Source organism: Tenebrio molitor, chromosome 7 (genome assembly GCF_963966145.1).
Source record: "Tenebrio molitor chromosome 7, icTenMoli1.1, whole genome shotgun sequence".
Classification (NCBI taxonomy): domain Eukaryota; kingdom Metazoa; phylum Arthropoda; class Insecta; order Coleoptera; family Tenebrionidae; genus Tenebrio; species Tenebrio molitor.
In genome coordinates, this window is record NC_091052.1 from 1721052 (window position 1) to 1744865 (window position 23814).

The following is a 23814-nucleotide window of genomic DNA, read 5'->3' on the forward strand; positions in this document are numbered from 1 at the left end:
TTAAAGAATCATAAATTTGCTTGAATATAATTTTCTCTAATATATCAGACAGGTTGTGTAGGAAGTAATTCAGGAAAAGAAATTACTCCTTTAACTTTAGGCCGGGATGCATTAAAGCAATTTTCCAATTTGCAGGACGGTAATCGATTTCTAGGCAGCAATATCACTTAATCATCATCCATTAAAAAAGGTGTTAGCTGTTCTGAGTTTGGTTGATCAACGAAAATAGCTTGAAGATAACTGAGCTTACGTTAGAATAGTTAACAGACGTTGAGAAATATTGCTAGGGATTTATTGGCTTTCAAAAAATATAATGTCGACACAATTAGGAAGAATGTGAAAGATTTAGAAAAAAAAATTAGCAGAATCTTTTGACAAAAAATTTGGCAAGGTTTGTGAACTTCGGAGGAGACTGTTTTTGGTGTCTTATTAAATTCTGATAATATTTTTAGAACATAATTCCATTTATTTTGCGATATCAAAGTTACCAAATCGGATTTATTTTTTGTAACGTTGAGCAGTCCAAGAATGAAATAACTTTAATTTTAAAAACTGTGATTAAATAAATAAAACGCATTTTATAAAACAAAGTAAGTTTAAGAAAAAAAAAAACCAAAAAGCAATTAAAAAATTGGGTTTACAATTTTTTTGAAATTAATAAAAGAGGTATGTATAGTAAAAACGTTTTAGATGTGGATTGTCAAACTCAAGGTCGCTTAAAATGTCATAAATTCCAAATACCTTATAAGCGTGCCTAGTTACTTTTCCTGGTAGTGCCAACTTAACGACAAGTCCCCAATTCACATCTATAACGTTCCGACCATATGTATTTGTTAATTTGCAAAAAACGAAACATGATAATTTAAGCTTTTCTATGAAATATTAACAGGGCTTTGCATAAAGCAGAAATCAATAGCTTTGAAATCCGCAGATATAAACTGTCAATTAACCTTCACAAGTATCATTGATCTGTGAACAGGCTTAGTGAATTTAGTAACTTTTGGTTAGATAAATAAATGAATAGTAAAATAGGTGAAGCTATGAGTTGACATTTTTTTGGTAGTTTGCAATGAACGGTCAGAATGCCTCCATTGTTTTATCCAAACAGTCGAACTTGAATGTTTGATGATTGTAGCTTCACTATTCCATCTCTCTATCCAGACAAGTCCTAAATTAATTTGGAACGGAGAGTAGGTAGCGTCAAATAATAAGCGAAAAACACATAACACGGAAAGCTTTACTACGTACGAGAATCCAGCAAAGAATAAAGGTATTAAATCCAAAACGACATGCTAATTTAAATGATGTAACGAAACAAAAGTTCGCCTCTTTTATATCAACGACTCCCATCCATTTACAAAATTATAACATAATTGAAAACAGAAACATAAAAAATTGTGTGTTTTTTTTTTTTAAATTACGTCGAATGGAAACACAAAATTGTGCAAATAAATAACAATACATGTGTCATTTCACATCACATGTTTACGTCAAAAACAGGCCGCTATCATCAGAGGTATCTGGAAATAGTTGCGGGGAAAATGCTCCATCTCAGGATCTTCCAACGATTACGTCTCGGTGGTAAAAAAAGGAGTAAAAGCCACTCATTTCAGCAGTCTATTTTTCTTTGGTCGAGTGAAATTTCACGATGCAAGATTGGGTAATAAATCGTTTTACAACTGTATTGATTTTGGGACCCGGGTCAAATTTATTATTGTAACAAATAGTTTCCTCTAAGGTAGAAACCTTTACGAGTTGATTAAATATATCGTCCTAACCAATATACCAGGCCTAGAGATATGTTTGCTTAGCAAATAAACGACAACCGTAACACCTACTGCATTGATTAAGCATTTATCACATTTTGGCATTCCAATACGAATTAACTATTCACCGTATTGGGCCAATAGGAGCAAATAGCATTGTGGTGGGCGACGAAATAATGTACATATCGTCGTTTAGAATGCGATTAAATAGTTTAATGCAGGAGAGGGTCGAATTGGCTTATACAGGGTTATTCTAAATGATTGTAGTCGAAGTAGGCGTGAAAACTGAATGTAAAATTTATGGTTGCCGCTCCACATAAAAAAATCATCAAAATGATGTGTTCAAAACAACTCAATATTTTTAAAATTGATTGTAGAACAACTCAATATTTCTGGATTAAATCGTTAATTTAACAAAAATAAATAAAATCCTCATCACCGCACTTTTTACCTAAAAAATGACAGTGACAGCGACACAACTGACAGTTCACATGAAAGCGGCAAAAACGTAATAACATGGGCATGGCCTACTTCGACTACAATCATTTAGAATAACCCTGTATATTAAAACAACAATATTTAACTATTCATGCCACTTTTAATGTGAGATTGTACATAGTCGTATAATTATGGTGGTACACAAAGTGTCTATAAAAGAACGTATATCAAGAGTTATGTGAATTTCCAATTATAATTGATTTTTGCCGCTCTATAGCATATTGTGGTATCAACTAGAAAAACAGAGGTTATGTAAGTCCATCAATGACAGGTTTTTAATAAAGACTGTTGTAAGATGAACAGTAATTAGAATATAGAAAAACTGAGGAAAATGACAAGCAAAACAACTAAGACTCTAAGACAGAAGTGACATCTGAGTTGACGGCTTCAACGGCTTGACATAGTTCGACGCAATAAAATTATAGAGCCGCATAATTCCAGAGGACTCGTGATATACCTACGTTCTTTTATGGACACTTTATATGTTACCAAAAACTTTACAAATGACTTAATTGCTAAATAACGAAAAAAAAAAATTGATTCTCGTGTTACGTAAGTTATGGTAATATGAAATTAAATGATTACAATATAAATTTGAATTTAAAATTGCCTAATTACGACTCATCGGTCGATTTAAAAGCATTATTCAAGATATATTTTTTTATAATGTTAATTAATTTTAGCTCCATTTTCGATATTGCTTTCATAATTTGTAATAATAGTTAGCAAGGGCGCTGCACGTGGGTGGATCACAACTTATTCTTCCCAACACAGAAGACAAATTAATTTTTTTAGCTTCTATGTAGAAACAATAAACTTCAATACTTCATAGCTTCATCACATGATTTCAATATTGTCTGTAATTCGTGTATGAGCACACTCCAACTTGGATGTCGTGTAAAAAGTGGGCGTAATACAAGCTAAGTAAAAAATGGTGCTTTCAAAGGAATTATCGTTACGCGATGAAAATATCTGTAATGATAAATCAATCCGGCCTCGGTGCCGTCTCTCTTTTATATAATAAAAAATCAAAAGCTATCACTACGTTGAAGTGTTCACATCTTTTACAATTCTTTTCCGTAAAATGAGAATACGGTGGTGAAAGTAATACATGATAATGAAGCACTGTTCGACTGCGATTGCTCGACACTCGACTACGTCTCGTTGTTTCAAACTTTTCGTCAATTCTGTTATTATAAGCGTTTAACTGTTTTATACATGTAGCGTTTTGGGATCCAAGAAACCAAAAATATTTATTTAAATTTGAAACATTTCCCTTCAGGTGTATGTACAATTGCAAGAAATCACATCATTACACGGGGTTTCGATGTTTCCGGCACTGATTTGTGTCAGGGGATCAAAACCGATACACTAACTCGCAATAACTCATTTATATGGATGGCCAATATTTAAGCTAGACTAGGTTTTCAGGTTGTTTGACCATTATGTTTGGTATAGAGAGTGTCAAATAGTGACAAAGTATTTACAATTAAAAAACTCATCTAGGAAATAAAACTACGATAATAAATCCACAAGAAGACTACTTTGAATTGTTTCAGTGAGATGTCCCTGGGTAGTGCATTAAAGCCAAATATTATTGCTCTAATTAATTTTAATAATTGCACCGATTTACCTTTGGAATTTTTGTAAAGTTGAAAGTTACTTAATTGGCCTTAATTAACAAAAATATCCGAAAACATCCAATGAAGCAACGGTTACCATGGTTATATTTTTCAAATTAAGCTGTCAATAATTAAAAAGTCAGAATTCGTAATTGTTGCTATTTCTTTTTAGGAAAATTGGCAGAATTGAATGCTACATAACGTGGCTAAAATTAACACCTGTGTAACGTTCGCCTAAAAAAGAATCCCATGAAAGTTAGCTTTGTCATATTTTATATTCGTAAAAGTACGTCGCAATTCGTGAATTTTGAGGTTAGAAACATTATTTGAGAAGGATATTACTAATAATAAAACATACTTTTTCTATTTTGGTAAGAGGATTTTGTGAAACTAAAAGCAGTGTCACAAAGGATTTTTTTGTGAAACTGTTTTTGTTTTTTTTTATACGTATTACGTTGGTATTGCTGGCCGGCGGCGGCGTCCGGAGCTCCTGTTAACAATGAAAACATTCGACATTTGACATAAATTTTACAAAAATGCCAGCATAACTCATGCCACACAAAAGTCCCTAGATTATTTCATAATTAGATTTGCGAGTTTTTATAAAATTAATGCGACCAAAGTAGAAAAAATAGTACATATATTCTCTTTTTATAAGATGCACTGTGATACTCCTCACTGCGTTCGTCGTACCCCAACCAACTCGTGTCACAATCAAGCGTCTTATAAAACTGGTATAATAATGTACATACTATTAATTCTTAAGGATGTTTTTATAAGTCCATATCTCTCACTTTAAAATTTTTTCATAATTTAAAAATATGCTAACGTTGCGTATAATAGGCTGACAAGCTGACGTAAGTAATCCCAACAATAAATGGTTTTACCTTTATTGTCCAATTATTTATGGGCTAATTTTAAAAAATGTGAACCGAAAACATTCGTATTATAAATGAAATGAAATTTCTATTTAATCCATTAAATTAGAGCGTGTATTATATCACTTCTTTACTTTGTGTAAGGCAAACAAATTAGGAATGTACATAATTACAAATAGATTCTTAATTTTTCTTTAAAATAATTCTACCAAAAACGATTTTACGACTTATTGCGGAATCAGGCGATTCAAAATCAAAGAAATTCCTTTTCGAGAGGATTTCCCTTGCTATTCAACGTGGAAACGCGGCAAGCATTCGGGGCACTTTTCCAGATTCCGCATTATCAGAAAATTTTGTATTGTAAAACAAAAATGTTATGTACTTAAGTTGATTAATTATACACTTTCCGAAATGTGCAGAAAAAGCACGTAATAAGATTTTTAATGGAGCTATTTAGTAATTTTTTTAAAATCAGTATCAATTTTCTTGTAATACTATGCTTATTCTACCTCGACGAATTTTTAACGTGGTAACCGAAAATTAACACAACCAACAAAGAACAATACTAAGAATGTTGAGCTGGAAAGAGAGTTCTGGAGAAATACAGTACATATTTTCTTGACACAGTAATTTTCTTCGTTTAAGCACTCATTTATTTGATCATAAATGAATAACAATTACTATAATAGTAATATTTAGTGTAATTTTATAGGTATAAATTCAAACGTCGAGAATAAATTTTTGTTCACCAAAATAGTATAATTATATGTTCTATGGATACCTTTAATTATTACAAAATTAAACTGTCATTTTATAGTTTATGAGCGCCACTTTGTTTTTGTTAAATTGTTACCAATCAATACCTGACAATAATTATATCGTTAGTTCTACTTTGGATATTTTATTCGATGAAATACAGGGTGTTAGATAAATGTCCTGCGAAACTTTAACCGCGAGCTACTGGCTTCATGTAGAACTCGGAAAAAATATTTAAAAAATTCTATGTCAAAAAATAAATTGTCCCACAACCCCGTAGGTAAAATTTCGGCACATTTTAAAAATACAGCCTGTATATCATATTTTATAAAACGTACACCAATGCGGTTTTCTTGTTGTAAAGCATATTTCCAAGAGGTTACTTCGTATTGGCGTACGTTTTATAAAATATGATATACAGGGTGTATTTTAAAAATATGCCGAAATTTTACCTACGAGGTTGTGGGACAACGTAGAAGACTAAAAGCAGTTAAAAAAAATTGCAGAAAAGTAAAATACATAGTCACAAAGGTAGGTTTGTACAGAACTTATTTTCCTCCGGTGGTAGTCGCAATTGTACTGCAACGACCGCCGCGGTTTAGGTTTCTTATTTTTAGATGCAGTTTTGAACTCACGCCGTGTTTACATTGCGTTCATCGCTAGTAAATTTTTTCTAATTAATTTGTAATTCTCGTATTTATGTGTCGGTTAACATCTTCAGAGAAGCTAATATTTATCCAAGTCTCACCGAGTTAACTATTCGACATCAAGCGTAATATGACGTCTCATCTCGGATCAATACGCTCGCCCAAACCTCATAATTGACGTAATTCCCTATAATTTATTTAATATTTGTAGCTACCGACTCTACCTTAATGAAAGTTGTAGCTGACGCTCTAAAAATGTGTTGTTTTTTTGTTCCATGAAAACTTTCCAAGTTTCAGGTGTTCCTTATTGACTGATTGTTAAATAGTTTTCGTGTGATGAGGGTGGTAATTGCGCTTCGTGAAATTACACGTGGATCTTTTTCGGTGCGGTTTGTTCACGACTGACAAATGATGTGGGTAAATATTTTTTGCCCACTCTGAATAAAATATTTATTTGGTTTACTCAACCGAAAAATTTTTTCAACATTATTTATTCAGCACAGTTGCTTATCATTCGCTGGCGGTTTCAGCCCTGATCAATCGATTGTTTTGAATATTATCCGGCAAATATTCGGATAAAAGCAAGTCGAGTGAGTTGCGAATCGCACTCTTTGACACAGAATTAACTTGGAAAATACTGGGACAAATTTTTTGAATAAATATTAATACCTTCAAACGCGCTTCGCTGTTGCTTGGAATTTTTTACATCTCTCTGAATTTATAGCGGGGTTGATTCGATTTTTAGTGTTCTACAAACAAGTCAGACGTTTCAAACGAATAACATATTTCCATCGTTTTACCCTGCGACGTTTTCTTTCTTTTTTTTTTGTTGTAAATTAATATTCGTATAACCAGAGCTGTACTTTTACGATTGATTAATGTAGGCTACAAAGGAAGTTTAAAAATTCCAGTTTCGCTGCTGCCACGTTTCCGGAGCCTCACAACAAGCTCATTATTAGTTAGAAATATGAATGTTTTTGTCAGTTTTTGGTTGGCCTGGATTAGAATTTTTCCATTTGCATTTATATTTCTCAAGTAAACAAGAAAATGAGAGAACAACTCCGACATTTTCTTTTTCTTATTGCCGGGTCTCGTAATTCCTGTCTCGAAATGTATCCATCTCAACTTTCACAAATTAACGTCTCCACAAAAATAATTATTAATTTATGTTGGGAAATTTGTTTTTATTCGCGATAAAATTTCGTAATGAGAAATTAATCTCAATAGAGGCGCACTCTCATTATCTGTACGGAAAAGCGGCTTAGATCGCACCGGAACTGACACAATTTTAATTTTTCCTTGGTCGAACAAGATTTCCCCCAAATCATTTCTCCTCTTATCGGAGTTCATTATTTTATTATCATCCATTACGTTTTGACCGGCTTTTGCGAATTCGGCGATCGGGGACTGATTAGTCGATGCCGAACTGATGCAAATTCTTTGTCTAATTGCCAGGGGAATCATTAACTCAATCTATGGGCCGTTTACCTCTTTGGCTAAATCTGTAAATGGATAATTTTCCACTTGACGTCCTTTACTGTTCAAAGTGTCAAAGTCGTTTCCTTACAATTCAGGTCTGGTTGCTTTAATCCCGTTCAACGTCCGTAATGAGAATACCAATAACGGGTTTATCTTTCTGTCTGTGTACAGAGAGGAGCTTATTATGGGTTGGTCACAGGCCTGCGGGATAGCTTTTGAATCCTTCGGACCAGTTGACATTGGAATTGGATGAAAGAAAATCTCATAAAATGTGTGTACAGAATAGTCGACGTTGCTTTATAATTAAACTAGTTTAGGACTAAATAACTTGTATGAGAGTGGTTAATTGACGTGAAGCTCCATCGTTTGTACAACATACACAAAATATCCAACACAGATATTTTTTTAATCTACCAACAATATAAATGATCAAAGTAACTGTGTACCTCCAATAAACTGCCTTTAATAGAGCTGATATCGCAAAAGTACAAACGTAATGAAACGGTTAACATTTAATTACACGAATATTTAGTTTGCTGATGTCTGGTTTAATTTGATTGATTTAATTTGTCTTTTTTCCAATTTATGCAGTCAAAGTTTAATTAACTGTCGAAAATATTGTAACTGATGATAAACAAATGCAGCATAATATGTACCCAGCTAAAATATATAGAGAATGTAATTAAATACTCATCTAGGCCATGATTTATTTGAATTTCAACACATTTGAATTTTCTGAATGTTTATCTAAATATAATAAATGAAAAAGTCGCTTAATTCGCAAGAAGAACATTTTTAGCTTTGATTAGTAGAGGTATTGGATTTTCTCAAGGACTGTGACCTTGGAAATATCTGCGCGAAGGCGGAGCGATAAACCAGTGAAAAATCTGTAAATGAAAATTGAAAACATCGACTACTGGAAACAGACGAGAGAGAGACGACAGTGACGTAACGAATGACGATGTTTTCCGGTCGGTTTGTAGCGCCTACTTGAGACCGATATTGATTGTTTGCGCAGATACGACTCACAGCCCATGAGAAAATCCAACACCTATACCCATCAAATCTATCCAGTAAAAGATTGGGCTGTTGTTGGGTTTCGTATAAGGTCAAAAAATGTTTCTTTTTTGAAATTTATTTAAAAGAAATCACACTTTTCCGTAAATGTTCAAAAAATAAGTTTGGAGGTAGAATGGAGGTGGTACAGAATGACTTCTTTTATTACGTTTACACTGTACATTTTTGTAATTCTCTCGTACTTCACCTTACCTCGCCCCAAGATTTAAGTGATTCAATGAAGGTGTGATTTTAACACAAGAAGGGTATCAGCTGGTGTTTATCGATGAGTCCAGTTTTTGTTTAAGGGCTTGCCATAAGCGTTGAAGGGTAAGGTGTTAACGTGGAAAACCCCTAATTTGCAACGTGTTGAAACGCTAATCTTACACGGAAGGAGAAGACATGAGGAGAATAGTGATTTAGAGGCTTTGAAATATCTCAACCGATAGAATGGTAAATTATGGTAATTTCAATTTTGCTACAAACCAGTGTTTATGAAAATTTTATTATTCTTCTGGGAATTTGTTGTTGGAGAAAACATTAGTAAGGGATATAACAAAGCCATGTTTTAATTTTTTTTAATTTCCTTGATTGTTTGTTCTCCCTTAGACAACAGAACAAAAACGTAAATTTTCAGGAAATTATAAATGTGAAATAAATTATGCAAAAGTTGAATCTCATTATCGAAATTACGTCAAATTTAACAAAAGTATCTGTAGACATAATGTAAGAAAACATACAGACCAAGCATTACGGGAAATTGAATATTATACATAATTTTCCGAAGGGAAATTGCACTAGAACAATTTTCCACTATAATCACGGCGTAATTGGTTAACAACGTCAACATACGACGCTGTGATTTTGTAAGTTAAAAGACAGCAGTTTAACAATCTATACAAAACCAATGATAATGTTGATGTTATTTTTAATGATGAAGTATCGGGTCTTCAAATAAATACATATTTAGAGTAGGCGTAGGCGACATTCTAATTCTGTTAACAGTGTAAAGTAATTTTTGTAGGTAACCAATTATTCTCCGGAGTTACACAGATTACATAGTAAGCTTTCTCCCAATTTCATATTGTCATATTCCGTGGAGGGGGAATAGGGAGAATGCACTACAAAAATTAAAACTATTTTCTAACGAGTTTTACTTCGTTAAAATGCCAGACGTTTCTTGTGTCATTTTCTACGCTGGAAAAATGTTGCAAACAATTGAATTTCCATAGGTTGCTCTAAATATAAATTTATTTGAAGGCCCTTTAGTTGTAGGTATTATTGTGGAGTGCTTGCGTCTTCCAAAGAAAAAATAAAAACTTAAAATACCACGAATTTTTAATCCGCACGTTACAATGCACAATCCTCGCCGGTTTACAGCAACTTAAAAAGTCCTTCCTCTTCCTGTAGCCAAAGCTTGGGTTAATTACGAAACGTGAGGTTTGCTAGATTCGCCGGCGGAAGCTAGCTTCCAGATTAATTCTGAGTATTTTCTTCCTGCAGCAAACACACGATTTATGTCTTTTTCAGTTCGTGAGAGAACGCGATGAATTTTGCTTCGGGAGGTATTTTCTTTAGTCAGAACATCACACAAATATATGTGTAGTTTAATAAAAGTTTTATTAATTAAAAAAAAAACCGTTCTTGATGTTGGTCGCCATGCGGAAATGAAATTCCCGGAGGTCTGCGATGTAATAACACAACGTAGGTAGCGTAAGTGGAATTGCGCAGTTTCCTAAATGAATTATAATAATAATAATCATTAGTTTTGTGTGTTGTCATTAGGACAATAAATTAAACGGCAAACTATGGAATTCACTCACGCGATATAGTTATCATCAATCATCGAGACAAATCCATTATAATGCAGTGTTCTGACAATGCTTCTGTTTTTGTCTGTTCATTGAAAACATCTTTAGGATAGGTATTAATCATTTGCAGGGGTAATATTTTTTTGTCTTTCGTGGGGAAAAAAATTGCGTGTTTTCAGTGTATCGTGTGCAGTTGGTCAGTACAAAGTGTTCCACACCATGAGTTAATTTTTTATCAAATTAGTTCAAAAGGGCGTCGAAAAGCAAAACAATGTCTTGCTTATCAAAGTGATTTTTTTGACGGTTGGTGATCAGCTGGGATTGGCGGCGCGTTTTTATCTTTTTTTGGACCGTTGATCTTCTGAAACCAAAATCTTATTCTGTTTTATCCATCATTATTGTATGACTGTATGTCCAGATGAGATACTATAAAGTGTGTTCATAAAAATCCTTACATTTTCTGCTCTTAAGTAACCATAAATAACTATCGGGTGTTCATTGAAATTTCCCGTCAGTTAGCGTTGATGAGTCGATTGTGAACGCACCACTCGCCAGTGTGCAGAGTAAAAACAGAAACAACGCTAAGAGTGAGGTTAGATTTAAAGAGCTGATCCGTGATCTGTAATCCGTGGTGCGTTCACAATCGACTCTTCAACTTTTTACAATCTCAATATGTCAAATTAATTGATAATGAGAAATTTTATACAGTGATAAGATAATCATTCCGTTAATTACAAAAGTATTCTATGTTGCAAGATTTATAAAGTATAGTTTCAGACGTTGACTGTAGCAATAAATAAAAACCCCTGACGCTTTTTCATCTCATTACATTTAACTGAACCTTTCTGCGATGATCTGTTGTCAAGGATGAGGCAGTAACATTTTCCTCGCAAGGGAAACTCGTTTCATTTATCAAAAGAAAAGGACGTCAGGATGGCCGTTGATGATTTTTGTTTTACGCAGGTTAAATTCCTGAAACTTGACGTAACAGCGGCTGCAGCACTTTGCGTAAAGTGCACGTATTCAATCAAACAACCGCGGCGGTGTCACATTTTATGTAAGGACTAAACAGTCAAAAATTCATTCGGTAGCTGTCTAGAATTCTTTTTGAAATCCAACTCCTCGGATGTGGTGGGACGTTCGCTTGAATATTAAAACGCGCACCGCACACGCTCCGGTCACGGAAACCTCTTCAATTTTGTATTCTCTTTTGCAGAAGTGTATCGTAACATGATTTTTAAAATGTGATCGAACTGGCGTTACATTGAATCAGGGGAAGCGACGGCGTTTCTTTAATGGTTCTCTGCCGCATAAAATACCATTAACGCGGTTAAGATGAAGTTCCAAGATGAAATCTGGGCGGCGGGACCGCCGTTCGTAGATCTAAAAGCCCATTGCGGTCACATCCGCAACTCGGCTCCATCTGTCGCTGAAGGTAAGTACCTTAATGTAGCGGTTTAGCGAAAGCTTAGCTTTGTTGCACGTATTAAAGCGATTTAGTCGTGGCTTATTAAAATTCCAGTTTGACACCAGTTCAAAGGGCCCTCTCACGTCATGAGATGTGTCAGGATCGGATGGGTTGTTGTCGGTGGATTTTCTTGCGAATTTAGCTGTCCGCCAGTCCAAATTACACTTTGTTGCGTGGGCGATGATTAATTGCCGAGCGTACATTATTTAATGTATTTTGTTGTTCTCTTTAAGACCCGAAATTTTCCGAAATCGACCTAACAAAGAGCTCATATTAATACATGTTTTTGCCATTAGCTTTATTACATTTCCATCAAAGCAAGTGTTTATGAAATATTACTGTTGCATGTAAAACCATTAGAGTGGTGTTGCGTTTGAAGTATAGGGAACATGCTTTCATAATACCAGATTATCTGTATAGTGCTCGCATTAAACAAAACTTAACGGAAATTATGTATCATCTTGGAAAATAAACCGTATATGCCTTTTATAGATCCTTCTTGTATAAACTTTGTCGAATGCCATCATTTTAATACCGTCTAAGACGGGTTTGAAGTTTCCTAATTGAAATTGTTCCACAATGTTACTTTACAAGCAACTTGCCCAAGAACTAAAAATATTCCTGTAGTCCTCTTACTAAAGTTTGTTCTTAACCTCTAGTAAATACACAAGAGATTCGACACTTCTTGCGTGCATCACGATTGGTATTTTGAATGGGTTAAAACTATACTCCCTCCAGCGAGAGATTGGGACATTTTAAATTGTAGACTTGTAACCCAACACTACAAAATGCACTAAATACATTAATTAGAGCATAAATTCATTGCAAAAATTGTTACTACTTATAAATAAATAGTTTACGCTAGGTAAAAGCGTAGAATTTAGTGATTTTTATGTCAACCAATCTCTCGCTGGACCAACTATATTAAAAGCTAACACGTTGTAGCCGTCCAATAAAAATAAATAATTGTTGTTTTCTGAAAGTATTGTGTCTAAATATAATACATACCAGAAATTAGAGAACTGAAACTGTTTTATCGGTGTTTTTTTTTTTTGTATTGGAAATGGGATATATTATCACATTATTATATTATCAAAATCGTATCATGTTGAAAACGAAATATACAAGAAAAAAATAAAATATTTGTCTCCTATTTTTATATATTTGTGATACAAATAGAACACGATTTTTCTCTGTTTGTCAATTGATAAATGTTAAAAAATTTATTGAGTCGTGACACAAGCAATGTAGCTTGACCAATAACAAAACAGTGATGTATAAAAACGAAGGAGCGTGGGTTAAAAATCATTTTTTCAAACTTTACGGAAGAGTGAACATTTTAAGAAGAAAAGAAATCACAAGTTAACTTTGCTGACAATTACGATACACTTTCTTTAGATACCTATGTGCTTTTTTAATATTATTGTGAGAATCATAACCAAAAAGGAATACAAAAAAGAAACATTTGACATAAAGAGAGTATACAGTCTATTTTTTATTTAAATCAGCTGTCAAAGTGTTGTCAGGTTGAAAGTAGTGAATAGTGTATTTCACAATGTAGGTTGGTAGCGTCGAGCTGTCGTTGCGCATAACTGTCATTACAAATTTCAATTTTTAAGATTTGAGTTGTCTTCTTTCGTGCTTTCTTAGTTTTTATGCGAATTCATTTCTCCGTTTTCATTTTGTCTTTCAAAAAGCTGTTCTTTTCAGAACTCTGAGCAATTATAATTATGCATTTACAAGCGGTGGAAATTATTTATTGATTATTATTATCGTGATGAACTGATGATAGTTTGTTTTGGTTCGTAGGTCAGGAACCGCGGGGAATAGTGGGGTTCGGGAGGGTGATCGACGTTTGCATTTCTAATCGCTTAGAGATTTTGTTGCGACGTTAGTTTTTTAATCATAACTTGACTAATATTCCGTCAAAATTATAATAACAAACACCATCGTAATCAGAGAATATCGATCTTTAGTTTTTAAAGAATACATTTTTTCGATTTGAGGCTTAGTTCTCGAGCAATGGAGTGAGGAACGTAAAAATACCGCAAAATTAACGAATTTTTGGCGAGCGTCGAACAGAGATACAGGCATTTGAATTTTACTTTTTCCATAAGACGCAATACTTTTTTGAAAATTGTTTATTTTTTTACAACCAAACGGCTACAGAAAATATTACAAATTTTCCACAAAAAAAAAAAAATTGAACATCGGCTATCTGACACGCTACGTAAGTCGAAATTTTTGAATAACGCCCTTTTGCACACGACAATCTTTGAAATTTTTTTTTTGGAAGGTCACCAATACATGACCAATCGATTTAGCAAGGTGTCAACTTTTTGCCATTAACTCCCCACACGACGAATTTTTTAAGCCTCCGAGTTCTGTTAGTCGGAAAGCCAGCGAATATTTTTCGACGAGAATTTTACGATACCTACCGTTGCAGATGTGGCAATCACGGAGGTGACCATTTGGCAACAGTGCGTTATAACGTCCCGCGACAAGAAGGAAGAGAAATGAAAAATACCTGATCTCTGAATCTGTGCTCTGAAATTCTGAATATTTGTTCATCGTTTATTATATGAATTATTATCTGAATATTTGTTCATCGTTTATTGTATGGAATATGGATCATAAACTACTCGTATTACTTCCACTCTTTCTGTTGTCTTTATTTATAATTGTTTCCGAAAATTCTCCTTATTGATATTTAAAAACTGAATTGATATCTGCTACGACTGCAAAATTTTAAGTTTGTGGAGATAAGGAAAAAGAATATGTAGCAAATCTAAATAAACAATACAAAAGTAGCTTTGTCCCTTTTTTGCAATATGTGTGTTTTCTTCGGGGAGGCGTTTGCTACATCATTTTTCATTATAATTGTCTGCCAACTCTGAAGAAGAAATTTCCAGTATACCTACTCCGTGCTTTTCTTGAAAAACCCTTTGTGATTTAAATTGAAAATCCATTTTTTCATCCTTCCCTACTTACTTCCCCCGATATTGATTCAGTTTAAGACTACTGATCACTCATCTATAATTGAAAGGATGTTCTTAAACCGTAAAAAGTCGATGGCAGCTTGCAGCCACCTTTATGGATTCTGTCAAAGAGTTCATTCGGAGAGTCGGTTTTAATAGCGTCGAGTTTTCCGCTAACAACTCGAGAAATTTTAGATGTGAGTCGCAAAAAAAAAACGAAAAAGAAACGATTAAGCAATGATTTACGACGAGGCACATTTCGCTTGTTCACCGGACTGCAAAAAATCGTGCTGCCGCAAATTTCAGTTATTAAACCACCAACCGAAAGTTCTAACAAGATTTTTCCATAACAATTACGATATTATTAGAAACTGTCAACTCCAAACTGTTTGTACTTTCGGTCACCATTGTTGACATAAAACTAGAGGCGAACAAGTTTGAAACTGACCTGTAGTGCGTATTATTGTTTGGTATTATTAATCAGAATAATGCTTCAGGTGATTGTTCATAATTCAAAATGTTAAGTTGCAATAATTCAATGTTGTATTAACAATGTTGGCTCCGGGGGGTGCACAACAAGCACTGATTCGAAACCTTTTACAGTATTTATATGAATATAAACTATTTGTCTTGAGGAAAAAGTGGAGAGTTCGTTCTGTTGGGGCTCAGCAGCGAAACAACTTTTCTGTGGTAAAGCTCGAGACAGATATGTGCTGTCAGGAATATTTATGATCGGGGATAAACATCGGGACAAAGTTAAACAACATAGTAAATATTAAGAGAGAAGATACAATAAAATTATATGCACCATAAATCTTCCAGTGTGACAGTGTTGTTTCGTCACTCAATAACAATTTACGCTGTATGCAGATGGCGTGAAAGAAGTGCACCCATGCGATCGTCGGTGCTTTAGATATACAAGGTGTTTCGCGTAACTTTTCGACCCTGACGAATTTTAAATACAACCACGATACGATAATTAATTAATAAAAAATTAATGCTAATCAAATTGCATTTTTTGGTATCTAGCATTTTGTGACTACTGAATATTGAGTTGCATACATTCGGCGTAGATCTCGGAAAGTTACATGAAACACGTTTCACTTCCACTTTTGCGCTTTCCAGATTTTGAAAATTTTTATCTGAAAGCTTTTACGTTGGCAGCTTCTATCCCTACGATTTTCACACCAAAACTAGAATGTAATTGCTGGTCCGTGGTGTAGTTTACTTGGGTTGGATCTATTTGACAACAATTATAGGCAAACAATTCCATTATCGTTACGTGTTTACGTAATACAATTTGTAATTTTGTTTTAATTAAAGGTACAGTCGGAGACTTTGATGGTAATCATTTTGAAATCGAAGCGTGTTTTTGCAATACATTTTTCCAGTCTATTAAAACTTGTGTTTGTTTTTTAATCGCATATTTTTAAGATAATGATCGTATCAGCAGACCGAAAGGCTGACTTCGCATTTATTAGAGGAATTATGCATTATGAATTTATTTTGTGCGTAGTTGTGCGTATCGTATAACGAATTAGTTTCTTGTTATACAAATGGGGTGCTTTACATTTTTATATGGGGTAATACCTCACCCGAGACTATCAGTAACGAAATTACAAAGTGGCGTGTTTTTTATTCCGTTTAATAAAACGTATAATTCTGCATGAAATTTTTAGACTTCTGTTATTGTTCAAGGACTTCAACATTAAATCACGTCAATTTCTAGTTCTATCTCGGGTAGTACTTGTTCCTAGATGGCGCAAATGTTGCGCAATAAAACGTAATTTATGGCAATTTATCACAAATTAGAGCAACTGCTCCTTCGGAGAGGAAAAAATATATTGTTCGAAAGTTTAACGGGAACGAGCACCTGCTTTTCCCCGGACATAAATCTACCCTTTACTTTTATACAAATATTGAACCCCCAAGAATAGTAAACAGGACGGTGAACCATCATCGAGTGTTGGGGATTCACGAAAAAAAAAGAATAAGGAAAGTTTCGGGGAAGTTGTATTCGACGTCTCATTTTTACGGCAACTCTTCAAACTTTTTATTGAATAACTCGGGAACTATGTGACAGAAGACTTCAAATGTGTTCGAACTTACTTTTAGACTTGATATGGGGTGTCTAAATTTCAATAATTTGGGAGTTGGGAGCAGAATTGATGGACGGATTCGTTATTGGTTAAAAAAAAATCAGAGTAACAAAGTTAGGCAAGAAATATTTGGAAGTTAAATGTCCGGGTGTTACATTTTATGTCTGGAAGAGTTTAGTCGGGATCTCTACTTTAGGGTTTGCAATTTTGACAGCTGCAGGGCTGAAACATTTCATCATTACCATAAATCTCTCTCTTAGAAAATGAATAACTCAGAATTCAGGGGTCCTATTACAAAAAGGCTTCAGTGAATAATTTCTCGATGTTGTAAATTAGACAATGCTCTCCAAACTTTACTCTGTTACGAATATTTGATACAGTCGGTTCAAACTAAATTTTGTAGTTGGGAGAACGATGCAGTTTTTATCAGTTTGAAGGAAACGAACTAACAAAATTAATTATATATTCGCGATGACCTTCGGTGTTCTGCACAAGACGCAGAGAAGGGCTGAAACTTTATTTTCATTATATAATTGAGAGCTGTTTAGTTAATTTTTGTTACGGCTTATTATTTTTTAATTTTCAGTTTTATGAAGTTTGGAACTTTATTAAGAAATTCTGATTCAAAATATTCGATCCCAAGTTTAGTATCTTTTGCAACTCCAATAAAATTTCACGAGGTACAAAAGCTATAATAAATAAGTAATAATTGTAATAATGATTGTAACTGACACCACTTATTTGAAGACACACCAGACGTCTTTCACGGACGAGTTTTTCCCTACAGCATTTTTTATTGATGATCAATTTTTTATGTAAATCTTAATTGATTCAACATTTTAAAAAGGCATGTAAAAATTACGTTTTTAAAACTTGGGTGATTGCATTAATGGGATTTTATTCTTCACCGTCTAAAATATCTGCATTTTAAATTTCACAAAAATCCGCTGGAAAATAACTGAGTTATTAGGCTCGAAAGTCTTAGCTGAGACACTCTGTATAGCAGAGATTGGAAGCGTAGTCACTTTTGTTATTAGCAGTTGCTTAATTGTTACTACAAAAGCTTTGTTGCAATTATTGCCAAATAAACAAAGAGTAGGATGCAAATTTGCAAATTATTCTGGACCCAGTGGTATGAATAGTGCAAAGTTGTAACGTAAAGTTTTCTTATCTGCTGTGTAAAGTTTGAGCTTCTAGGATCCCCAAGACCAAGAAGAGTTGATCTATCCCTAATTTAGCAAAATTAATTTAATTAACTATGGAGTTCCACTTTTATGAAGTGGAAATCATCGGTTTTTTCACATTTACTTCAAAATTTTGACATGAAACTTACTTAACTTAAGTAAATCGGCAATCCTAAGAAAATTTGCAACGTTTGCAAATGTGTTTTTGCACGTACAAAGAAATTATGAGCTGTTGAAGGGTTCCAAAAAGTTCAGCACAACTTTTGTTAATTAACTGAAATGATGGGGGATAAATTAACCTTTTCCACTCCCATTGGCGCTATTATTATTTTTTTTTTTTATCTTGACGTACATTAATAATTTTTTGTGGATTTTAACGACCATAGAATGACAACCAAATGTTAATTTTCATTTTGCAAACGTCAAAATTAACAAATAAATGGTTGTTTTAAGAGGAGAAGAAAAAATGAAAGACGTTGCGCCCCATGAATGGTTCCCAATGGCCTTCCATAAAATAAGATCATGTAGGTGATTTCAGCATTTGTGAAGACTTCCATTTTAATTTGGAAAATTCAAATTAACGTGATTAACTAAGAAATTTGTACCAAACTGTGTAAGAATAATATGACATTACTGCTGTTATTTACTCCTTTTGTTTCTTCCACAATGTATCTACGATTTAAAGGTCTTTAGAACTCAAGCACGAAGTTTATAGATGGTCCGCAGTTGGATTTATTCTAAGAAGAACGTGGTTACGTCTAGGAGATGCTGTGCATATCTGACGAATTTGAATTTGGTGGAGATGCTGTTGACTCCGGTTAAATTTAGAAATACGATCGATAAAATTAGAGGTGGAGTATCGTGTCCGTGTTTATATCAGTTTCTAAAATATATTGTTTGTGTTCAAAAATGTGCTCATTCAATATGTAATTTGAAAAATGTTGTCTTTAACTAAATATTTACAGCGGCAGCTTCATTTTGATTGATGACGGTTGGTAAAAATAATCATTCGGTATCAGGAATTTTTTGATAATTACAATCTGGTAAAAAATGTTACCTATCTAATAATATCACGGTTGAAATGACCCACTAATGAGGCTGTCTACTTGACGAGACCATCTTGAGTAATTTAATAACCACCAAGTCATATTCCTACCAGTCCCTTTAATTAGAAATGCGATCTAAACTTGTTCCATTCCAACTTTTAATCCTACAAGGAATGAGGATTATTTAATGAAGGGGCGATATTGCGTCTTGATATTACTATTCAATTGCCTGTGATATGATTGTTATGTTGCTCAAGTTCGTTTTATGGCTTGGAACTTCATAAAAGTTGGGAAAAAATCATTTAAATACGGGACGTTCGTTCAGTGTTGGCGCTTTTTTATTCATGTTTATCAGCAGCAACCCTTAGGATACACAAATGCACAAGAATGAATGCGAGATGAGATTTTATACCTGCTTATATTCTCATTGTCCGCAGTAGAAACTCTGGTACAAAGGAAAATTATTAAGGGCATAACTTCATATTTCTGGACCATCGTGAATCACAAAAATTTTAAACACACACCATTTTCCGTCTCTCTTCTTGTTTTATTTATTTATAACAAGAGCGGAGGTTGGAAAAGGGCGAATGTAGGTAGTATAATGTTTGGTCCAATTTCGACGAAATGCGGAATAGAAGACAACAAGAACTGACATAATAATCATAACTGTGACTGCTATTGACATTCCAATTAACCTGTTTGCTGATGACATACTAAAGTTCAGTTTTCGAAATTACGCCACTATAACTACAAACTCCATTGACATTTCTGTGTCCCGGTTAATTATTGTTAACATGTTTCACGCATGCGAACAATAATCACCATGGGCAAAGTTTCAGTTTTCATGGAAAGTTTTCCATTTGGTGCGAATACACAATCTTGTTAATGTTATGGTAACTAAGGTAACTCCTTTGCGTCAGCATTACTCCAGTTTGAAATTACTATTTCGTATAGTACGATTCTAATTTCCTTTTCTCAGTCTTCGTGACGTATGTAAAATCTTAAGTGAAGACTTCTTTGCCCTGACTGAATCGAATCAGTTCTGTTGTGGAAGTCTCCGGATCGAAGCGACCCTTGTGTTGTACACAATTCACAAATTTTATTGATTCGTAGCTCTAACTTATTCAGGTAGCAGGTTCACCTGTAATTTTTTTTATCACATCATGAAAGCACGTCACTTGTATGAAAAATATGAATATTTTAGAATGACTATACTGCACGCCAACCGAGACCGATTCGAACAACGAAATGGAGGTAAAGTAATATAATTCGGTGTGAAGTTTTGTATTCAACTTATGTAAATTCTCTTTTGTTGTGGGGTGGGTGAATATATTTTTTTACCCAGATTAACGTTGGTATTTTCATGTGGACAAATTTCCTTAAATATTTAACTGACCCTATTTGCTTATAAATGAAATCCTGGGCTGAGTAGGTGTTGGAAAAATTAAACCGTCTAGAACAGTGTAAAGTTTGAATTTCCCGCCGTTTTACACGAATGACATTTGTTTATGTTTAATCGGAACATAATTAAACATGTTCGTTTTCAGCAAAGGGTGTCCTTAGGAGAATAGGAATCGTTAAGTTATTCTATTTTTAATGTAAAAGCTTGCAAAGAAAGAAAAAAAAGAAAGAATTTGTTGGCTCTAAATTTTAGGTTAGCTGTCAACATTTTCTAAAATTACAAATATTTCATTTTTATCTCCCTTTGTCCAACTCTATATTACAAACCCGTTTATCGATTGATTGTTAATTAATTAACAGTCGCTTGCATCGGTTTTAGTTAAACATTTAACCAAGTGTTTATTTGACTTTGACAAGAGGGTTGTCACGTATGGTGGATGTAAATTCATTCGAGGTGAATGGAATTTACTGATTGAAATTCATAGAAACAAACATGGATTCAAGTGTTTCAGTGTCGAACTGTTATAATCTACGTTTTCATTTAGTAAATTATTATTACTGTTTCTATTTTTTATTAAAAGTAAAAACGAAAAGCCTGCTCTTTCGTGATACTTAATCATCGTTTCATTTTCAGCCAACTTCAAAGAACAACATTGTTTGTGTTGTGCATTAACAGTAAGCCAGTTTTAAATTCAGGAATTAAGTGAAAACCACAACAGCTTTGCTCAAAATAAAAATTTGTAAAAACATATGATGTAATTTCAAATGTAACATTTTCCAAATAAAATGGTTAAAATACATTTCTTTCTACTTTTTGATGATTTGTAGGGACTCAACTATAAGTGAAAGAACAAGTAAAACATTACCACTAAAACAAGTAACACATTATCAAGTTGTAATGTTTTACTTGTTTTTTTCAGGTGTTCCCGTTAAAGTTGACGTTGAAGAGTCAATTGTGAACGCACCACTCGTTAGTCTGCACAGTAAAAAGACAAGCAACGCAAAAAGTGAGGTTAGATTTGTGGACAGTAATTAGAACGAATTTCTTCTTTCATTTATATTTATTTGTTAATGTTGTTCTTGTTGCTTCAATAAATCAATATCTATTGTACTTTTCGATGAACATTTTCTTTGTGAAAAGAAATAATTATTCATTGTTATGCCTCCAGCAGTGTTGCAAACTATAACAAAAAGAATCAAACTCAGTGGACCATTTATTATTTAAAGTAGAAGGGAGTGTTGCCTTAATAATTCATTTAATCTTGATGAAAACTGTGCAAGAATACCTAACAAAATTAACTTGCAAACTGGGGAAAGAAATTTTCAGTTTAATACTTGCTCAAGTAACAATTACTCCGTGTATTAAATTATAAGGATCCAGTTGCAACAATATACGTACATAATAAATACACTTCTTGAAATTCGTTTAGATTTATTACTGTTGCTCTACGCCACAAAAATTGCTTATTTTGGCTAGAATTTAGATTTGTTCGTTAGTTGGAAATAGCACACGAGTCAGTAATCGTTAAGATCTACAACGAGTGGACCCACTCTTTGTTCAGTGTTAACTTGGTAGCCTTTATTGTTGAATTTTAATGAAGATCAAAATACACATCTTAGATAAAAAGAAATGTACATAATGAAAGATAATATCGTACAAAATGTCGTTCAAAGGAGCATGAAAACATCTGATTCAATTTTTGCGTGTTTATGGTGTTATCGTGATGGACTCTACGTTCATACATGACTTTCTTTCACACAATACATCTCTGCGTAGTGCTTATTTCAGCAGTAGATTCCATTCATTAGCAGCAGTTTTTTTCGAAAATACTTTCTCATGCAAATGTATCCGATTGTAGGAAATTATAAATAAACATTTCATATCGAACCTTGAAAAATGTCTAAAAATGAAAATAACTTAAAGGACATGTCTTTGATGTGTAAAAATAATTCTTCAATGTGTCAATTTGATTAGATGCGACGACAAAGAATGTCAACATATTCGAAAACTTTGATCTTTAGCAGTATTAATTTTTTTCCTCGTAGTTATTAAGTCAGGAATTTAAAGTACGGCGCAAATGAGAAAATGTATTAAGTATAACGAAAGTTTGAATTGAATTTTATTAAAAACATGGAAGTTGCAACAAATCTTTGAAATTCGAGTACAAAGCTGTGTTAAATATAGGTTAAAGTTTCGGTAAATAGTTACGAGTAAATACCGATATTTTTAGGATTGCGGAATGGGAAATAACCGAAATATTGATTTATGTGTAAAGTGCAGGTTCACCCTTTCTGAGTTTTGCTGAGTGAAAACAAACAAGAAACATGCTAACTATTGACACAATAATTGCAAAACACGATACAATCCTGGGAGCAAACGAAAACGCCAACAAAATATTTTGTTTCAATTGTTTAAACACGCTAGATACATTCCCGTCAAAGTTGGCGCTGAAGAGTCGATTGTGAACGCACAAACAGAAACAACGCAAAATGTGAAGTTCAATTTAATCAGCTGATCCGTGATCTGTTTAAATCTAACCTCACTTTTTGCGTTGTTTGTCTTTTTACTCTGCAGACTAACGAGTGGTGCGTTCACAATCGACTCTTCAACGCCAACTTTGAGAATAAATTTGAATGAACACCCGATACATTATATACGTCTTGGTTTAATGTTTGATTATTTTGTAGTAATTGCTAGAAGTTCAAATTTATGTTATTGACATGTGACATAGAATGTCGTCTTTGTTAAGCCAGAGTAATACTGTTTTATGTATTTTGTTTAACTGATGTTCCATGTCTGGAATTTTTTCACAAATAAGTGAATACGGAGTATTGTGCTTGGGGCAAGAGTTTCTGTTACGATAAATGAAATATTTTCTGGGAAACTTCGCTTCTTTGAAGCTATTTATATTCATGTCGTTATAACTTTTGAATAAAGTCTTGTAATTGAATGATTGGAATAAAATTATAAAATACGAGTACATAATAAGCTTATGCGACACAAACATGACTAGTTTTTTTTAGTTCGTAATTAACAATTATGTAGTTTGTTTCTCAATTTTGAGAAGATCCCAGAGCTTCCAAACGTACTGTACTAATGGAGACAATAAAAAGAGTTGCAAATA

The 23814-nt window shown here is 33.5% G+C and overlaps 1 protein-coding gene across 5 annotated transcripts in view; it reads left to right on the top strand.

Annotated features, from left to right (window-relative positions):
- Positions 1-23814, top strand: part of rdgA (retinal degeneration A) — a 133277-nt gene that overhangs the window by 32272 nt on the left and 77191 nt on the right. The window contains exon 2 of one of the 5 annotated variants that reach the window (XM_069052729.1): positions 11730-11948. The exons of the other annotated variants lie outside the window; for them this stretch is intronic. The gene's annotated coding sequence lies outside the window, so the exon portion shown is untranslated. The remainder of the gene's footprint in view (positions 1-11729; positions 11949-23814) is intronic. 5 annotated transcript variants of the gene reach the window in all.